This window comes from Arvicanthis niloticus, chromosome 26, assembly GCF_011762505.2.
Source record: "Arvicanthis niloticus isolate mArvNil1 chromosome 26, mArvNil1.pat.X, whole genome shotgun sequence".
Classification (NCBI taxonomy): domain Eukaryota; kingdom Metazoa; phylum Chordata; class Mammalia; order Rodentia; family Muridae; genus Arvicanthis; species Arvicanthis niloticus.
Window position 1 is genome coordinate 12,186,071 of NC_133434.1, and position 7,013 is coordinate 12,193,083.

Genomic DNA, 7,013 nt, shown 5'->3' on the forward strand with positions numbered 1-7,013 from the left:
GTGTGTGTGTGTGTGTGTGAATTTTGTTTCTATTTTGCCTAGTTTTGCTCTCTCAGCCTCTCCCTGACTGAACTGCCTCTATGTTAGCTACCCTCAGGGTCACAAAGTAGCTGCCATTGTTCCAGGCATCACATCTAGACTCATGGAACTGGAGTCCTAGATGACTAATCAGATATGGAACCCGTGTTCCAGGAGCACCCTTCAATTTAACAGTGTCGGGCCTCCTCTCTATTACATGGGCAGCATGGACATCCCAAGATTCAGAAGTAAAGACATGAACAAAGATGGAACAGGGGCCATCCAGATTCTGCCCAGCTATGGGCCGCTAGGGACCTACCAAGACTGGAGCTAGGCATGATGAAGCTGCCATTAACCCCAGCTTTGGGAAGCAGAGGTAACACTGCCAACAGCTCACAGTTAGCCTGAACTATAGAACAAGTCCCAAGGCTGGAGAAATAGCTCAGTGGTTACAAGCACTGGAAGCTCTTCCAGAGGACCTGGGTTCAATTCCCAGCACCCACATGGTGGCTCTCAAGTGTCGGTTAACTCCAGTGACAGAAGATGCCTTCTCACTTCTACACGTGCTGCACACATACATGCAGGCAAAACACCACACACATAAGATAAATGTTTTTTTTTTTAAAGTCTCAGGCCAACGTGGACATCATAGAGATACTCTGTCTAAACAATGAAGGGGAGGAAGAGGAGAGCAGCAGCATGGCCTGCATATCTGAACTCCCAGCACTCGAGAGTCGGAGGCAGGAGGTTCAGGAGCTCAGAACCCAATGCCAGCTTGGGCTACATAGTGAGTTCAATACCAACCTGAGCTACATGAGATAATATCTCAAAAAAAATTTTTTTTAAAGATTTAAAGACGGTTTTGTAGAGGCCAACGGAATGTCCCTCATGCTCTCTGGAAGCTCAGACCTTCACCCAGAAAAGGCTCAAGCCCTGCTCCGTGAGGTATCACCGGACGGGGAGGATCAAGCAAGAAGACTTAAGAGTTTGTACACACCCATCTCGAGAAGAGGCAGGCTGGCAATTTAGAGAGGGAGAAGCATTTAGAGGAACTGAGTGAATAAAAATAGCTAGTAACCTGGGCCAAAGCCCATCAAGGCTCTGGACCAAGGTCGGCTCTGGTCCTGTCCTGTAAGGTCATCCTCTAGAGGACCTGGGCTTGGGCAGATAGTGGACTTTAGAGATAGCCCTTTTTTGGGGGAGAAGGAGGCAGGGGGCAAGGCTTCGAGAGGTTTGGTTGTAAGATGGCTTTTTTTTTCCATTCAAAGTACTCAGTGTGTCTGAGCTCTGCACTTTGGAGTGCTGCTTTCTGGGTACAACAGAATTAACACTCACAGCGGAGGCCAACAGACACCTCCCGGAGCCACTGGTGTGTATAAGACACAAGACACCAAAGAGAAGCGTTCATTTGATTTCCCATTCAAAGAACCGCTGCCAAAGTGGAAAGCAGAGCCCAGGACACGACCAAAGAACAATAATTCTATTTCCGTCAAATGCATGTGAAAACCAGCCAGATTTCTTCCATCAAAATAGAAAAACACTAACCCAAGATTGGTACGCAGAGACAGATGAGTGGAGACAGACAGGAGGCATTCTGGGGATGGGAGGAGACAGAGCAAGTTACTGAAAAACTAGTATGTCTGCAAGTGTCACATGCCTGGAAGCACAGTGCTTGGGGCTGAAGCAAGAAGAACACACAAGTTCAAAGACAGCCCTCTCTACGTAGCAAGTTCTAGGCCAGTCAGAACTACATAGCAAGACCCTATGTCAAAACAAAACACCCAGTCCAACAAACATGAAGAAGAAGAAGAAGAAGAAGAAGAAGAAGAAGAAGAAGAAGAAGAAGAAGAAGAAGAAGAAGAAGAAGAAGAAGAAGAAGAAGAAGAAGGACTAGGCATGGTGGTACATACCTGTAATCCAGAGCCAAGGAGGCAGAGGCAGGAGAATTATGAGTTAAAGAACAGCTTGGACTACTGAGCAAGAAAGATTTTATCTCTCAGATTCGTGTGAATGACTTTTTGTTTTGGTTTGGGTGGATGTTTGCTTGCTTAGATAACATCTTACTCCGTAGACCAGGTTAGCCTCCAGGGTTCTGAATTTTTTTTTTAAGGCAAGCTCTCATTGGATTATGGCGGCACACACCTGTAATCCCAGGGCTTCAGAAGTAGAGCATGAAGAAACACAAGGCCAGCCTCTGCTGTTTGGTGAGCACAAAGCCAGGCTGGGTTATAATAAGGAGACTGTCTCAAAGCAAACAAAACAAAGACTAGGTCCACGTTTCTGATGGGTGAGTGGTAGGCGGTGCTGGCTGGGATACTGGCCACGGTGAGAACACAGGGAGGCTAACGTCGAGAGGATATTCAAGTCTGCACATGTAGAGTGTAGACACTCATGAGGCATCCAAGCAGAGGTGCTCTGAGGCGGCTCAGCCTCCTGCATCCAGACAAGCCTGCACTGGAGAGCTGTCACCGCCTCTTCATGGTAATTAAAGTCACAAGGAGGATGAGTTCACATGGAGACTGGAAGGAGAGGCAGGCCTCTGCACATAGTTGGGGAGCACAGGGGTTGGGGGCGGGGAGGTTCAGGGTGGCGAGAGAACAACTAACAAATGAAGACCATTAGAACAGTATATCCCTGCCTCAGGAAAACCAAGAGTGCAGCAGCTCAGAGCAGAAGCCCGAGTGGGCAAATGCTGCCTAAGTCAGTGTTAAAATAAAAATTACAGGAGGCATTGTTTTGGACTAAGCTTCTGCATAGGGCCCAGCAGTCTGAAAATTAAAATGGAGTCACTCACGCTAAACTTCCACGTCACCAAGCTGAAACTAAGCTGTTTATCACCTCTTCTGAGAAATCAGGATTAGAGAGATAACAGCCAAATCCCCCCCCCCCCCCAAACAGCCTGGTTTCGACTGGCATGATAATAAAATTCCCTCTGGCTTAATCCTTAGACACACACAGGAAAAGGTAACCTGAAGTAACCCAACATTAGCCAATCGGTTACACTCCTATTGTTCTCTCTCCCATCTCCCACAGACAAGGAGAGGAGCTGAAATTACTGATTTGCTTTTGATTTTTGGTTTGGCTCCCCTTAAGCCTTTCTCTGTAAAACCTACCATCTTTACTCTGGCCATTCGAATACTTGCTGTGTTTTGTGGAACAAGCGTTGCTTGATGATTCTAGAGTTGAATATAAAGTTAAATTCTTGCCATTCTGCCTTTTGGCGGTTAGGACGGCCTTGAGAATGACTGCTGGGTTTTAAACTGATGGACTGGTAATGACCCTCAGAAGAAAGCCACTGGGACTCCAATTCTGAATGGCTTGAAAAGTAGCCGAGAAGAGAAAGCTGGAGAGACACAGTCTAGAGATTTGCACTGGGGAGAAAGATAAGATGTTATCTGAAGAGACAGGTGGGGCCCTAGGAGAGAGGGTTTTGTTTGTTTTGTTTTGTTTTGTTTTGTGAGTTAAGCAATTTAAATGATAGCAGAAAGGAGCCAGCAGGGTGGGATGGGGTAGCTGGCTAGGACTCAGGAGGAGAAGGACCAGAGGCTTGAGCCGCTCGGGAGTGGGAGGACCCTCTGCCTCCCATAAACCTGCATTTCTTCCAAACCATCTGAATCCAGAGAAATCCACTATGAGACTCTAGATGCAGATGCAGAACTGCAACCCCAGCATCTGGGAGACAGAGGCAAGAGGACCAGAGGCAAGAGTTCTGAGCCAGTCCAGGCTGCGCTACCCAACACAGCAAGACCCTGCTCCTGCTGTGTGTGTGTGTGTGTGTGTGTGTGTGTGTGTGTGTGTGTGTGTGTGTGTCAGAGACAGAGAGACACAGAGAGAGAAAGAGAGGTGTGTGAGCGAGAAAGAGAGAGATGTATGTGAGAGAGAGGTGTGTGTGTGTGTGTGTGTGTGTGTGTGTGTGTGTGTGTGTGTGTGAGAGAGAGAGAGGGGGGGGTGAAGGGGTTGGGGTAAGGGGCAGAGATCAGGTCAGTGGTAGAGCATTTGCCCAGCATGCTGAAGTCTTTGGATTCAATTACCAGCATGGGAAAAGGAAGAAAAGTAGGGAAAGGAAAGGGAGGGAAAGGAACAAATAGAACAGAGGGAAAATCCACTAGAAAATCCATCAGAACTGGAGTATGGTCCCAGGAAGGTCACAGAAGGAATGGCGATAAGAAAGGAGCATCCAGCCCCTGGTATGGGAACTAGGAAGCCATTTGTTTTCAAGAAATATGATGGTAGCTGCCCCACCCCAGTACAGGAATATAACAAAGCTCCCCCTGCCCACCCTCCCAGAGGCTTAGACCATGCAGGTGCTGCCCTACGGTTTGCACAGTTATGACCCCATTGCCCACTGGAACTCACTTTTGTGCTTCTAACTGTGGCTAGGTACCAAATATCCTGTCTCCAGAGGAAAAGTTGTCCCAAGTTTTCATATAGGTTGTCAGGCTGGAGGGATGGCCTGATGACCTGAGTTTGATCCCAGGACCTGCAGGGAGGAAAGAGAGAACAGATTCTTGCAAGTTGTCCTCTGACCTCCACATGTGCATTATGGTGTGTAAACACACACACACACACACACACACACACACAAATAAATAATGTAATAAAAATGTGTTTGTTTGTTTGTTTGTTTATTTTGAGACAGGGTTTTTCTGTGTAGTCCTGGCTGTTCTTTGAACTCACTCTGTAGACCAGGCTAGCTTTAAACTCAGAGATCTGCCTGCCTCTATCTCCTGAATGCTGGAATTAAAGGCAGGTGCTACCTTACTGTACCCCTAGCTGTAATCAAAAAAATTTTTTTAAAACCTGAATTATCTTATTAGACCTTGTTATAGTTTGTATATGCTTAGCCCAGGGGGTGGCACTATTAGAAGATGTGGCCCTGTTAGGGTAGGTGTGGCCTTGTTGGAGTAGGTGTGTCACTGTGGGTGTGGACTTTAAGACCCTCATCCTAGCTGCCTGGAAGTCATTGTTCTGCTAGCAGACTTCAGATGAAGATGTAGAACTCTCAGCTCCTCCTGCACCATGCCTGCCTGGATGCTGCCATGCTCCCACCTTGATGATACTGGACTTGCTTAGTGGGCAGTGGGGGCACATGCCTTTAATCCCAGCACTTGGAGGCAGAGGCAGGCGGCTTTCTGAGTTCGAGGCCAGCCTGGTCTACAGAGTGAGTTCCAGGACAGCCAAGGCTATCCAGAGAAACGGTGTCTCGAAAAACAAAACAAAACAAAATAAAAAAGACTTGCCTAGGCCATGGTGTCTGTTCACAGCAGTAAAACCCTAACTAAGACAGACCCGTCCTTCCCACAGCCTCTAAAAGATGCCCCCAGACCTGCCTGTGATCCTCCACTTCACTAAGTCCCACAGAGGGAGGGCTGAGCACAGACTATTCGTTCTCCCCTCAGTGAACACTAAGGATGACTGCTTCCCTCTGCCACTTTATCCAGAATTAATATTATTCCGTCGTTTAATTTGATTGACAGGTGGATTGACTTTGAGGCGGGGTCTCATGTATCCCACACTTCCTCACTAAATAGCCACAGCGATCTCTAACTTCCGATCATCCCGACTCCGTCTCCCGAGTGTTGGGATTGCAGGCATACACCAGCATGCCCAGTTTATGCAATGCCATGGACTAAAAGCCAGGGCTTCTAGCCTGCTACACACGTACCTCACTAACAGAGCTGTCCAATTATCCTCAGTTTTATAAGGGGAAGTTAAGGTTCAAAGTGAATAAAAGTCACACTGCATGTTAATGGTAGAACTCTGCCCCTCCCCCCCCCCCCCCCGCTCTGCTCCAATCAACTAGACTGACCCTACTTTTGGCCTCCCCAAATTCCCTCCTAGAATGACTGCTCCATCACTGTTCCATTTCCTTCCTGCCTCCTCAGCAGGTGTGTGCTTTGATCTCATTGGCTCTTCTAAAGGGAGCAGGTTGCTGACTTCTCTGTTGGAAGCCCGGGTCCCTCCTCCATGGAACGAGGCCAGTCCTGACTCGGCCCTCCCAAATAGGCTCTGTGGGGATTAAATGAGGCCAGAGATGCAAAGTGCTTTCTGAGGGCGCTTGGGTGGTGGTTGGGGGGGGGGGGGTTATTCCTATTGAAGCCTCTCCAAGCAGAAATTCAACATCAGCAATTACACACTGGGGCTGCTGGCTCTGGGTTTCCCGTCCCAGGCTGTTTTACACAGGAGCCCTTGGCTAGCCGGTCCTGTAATGAAAGGGTTTCCCTCTCTGGAAGGCGTTTTAGATTTCACTGAGCAGGCGTGGGGGCGGGGGCGGGGGCGGGGCTTCAGGAGCCGTTCTTGCACCTGTGAGCACCTGTGAAACCCCTGCCAGGAAGCATGAGCAGAGACAGTTACTAAGCACCTAGACCTAGCTCTGCACACAGCATCTTGTTCATTTCTCAAGCTTTTAAGGCACAGATTTAAATTTTTTTTAGTTAAAAAAAAAAACACTAATTTATTTGTGATTATAGAGCTGAAACTGGCCTGGAACTCACTTTGTAGCCCAGGCTGGCCTGGAACTCACTGTGTAACCTAGGCTGGCCTGGAACTCACTTTGTAGCCCAGGCTGGCCTGGAACTCACTGTGTAGCCCAGGCTGGCTTGGAACTCACTGTGTAGCCCAGGCTGGCTTGGAAGTCACTATTCCTGCACTAGAAGAAGGATCCCCTTATCTCAGCATCTCAGAATGCCTGCCAAAATCACGGAGCTTTGAAGGGGTAAATTTAGGACTTAAGATACACCTGTCTGAGTCCCAAACTCATGGGGGCGGGGGGGGGGGGGGAAGCCAAATCTTGTTTCAGCTGAAGCCTTAGCCTTAGTCCCGTGCTGACCATTGAGGAGCCTCCCTTCGCTTCTGCCTTGGACAGTGGGCTTTTGAGAGGGTGGACTGGATTCCCTTCATCTTTGTAGTCCCAACATCAGCCCCGAGAAAAGTTAAGAGATGATGGCTCATGCCTATAATCCCAACACGCAGAAGGCAGGCAAGAGGCCTGCTGG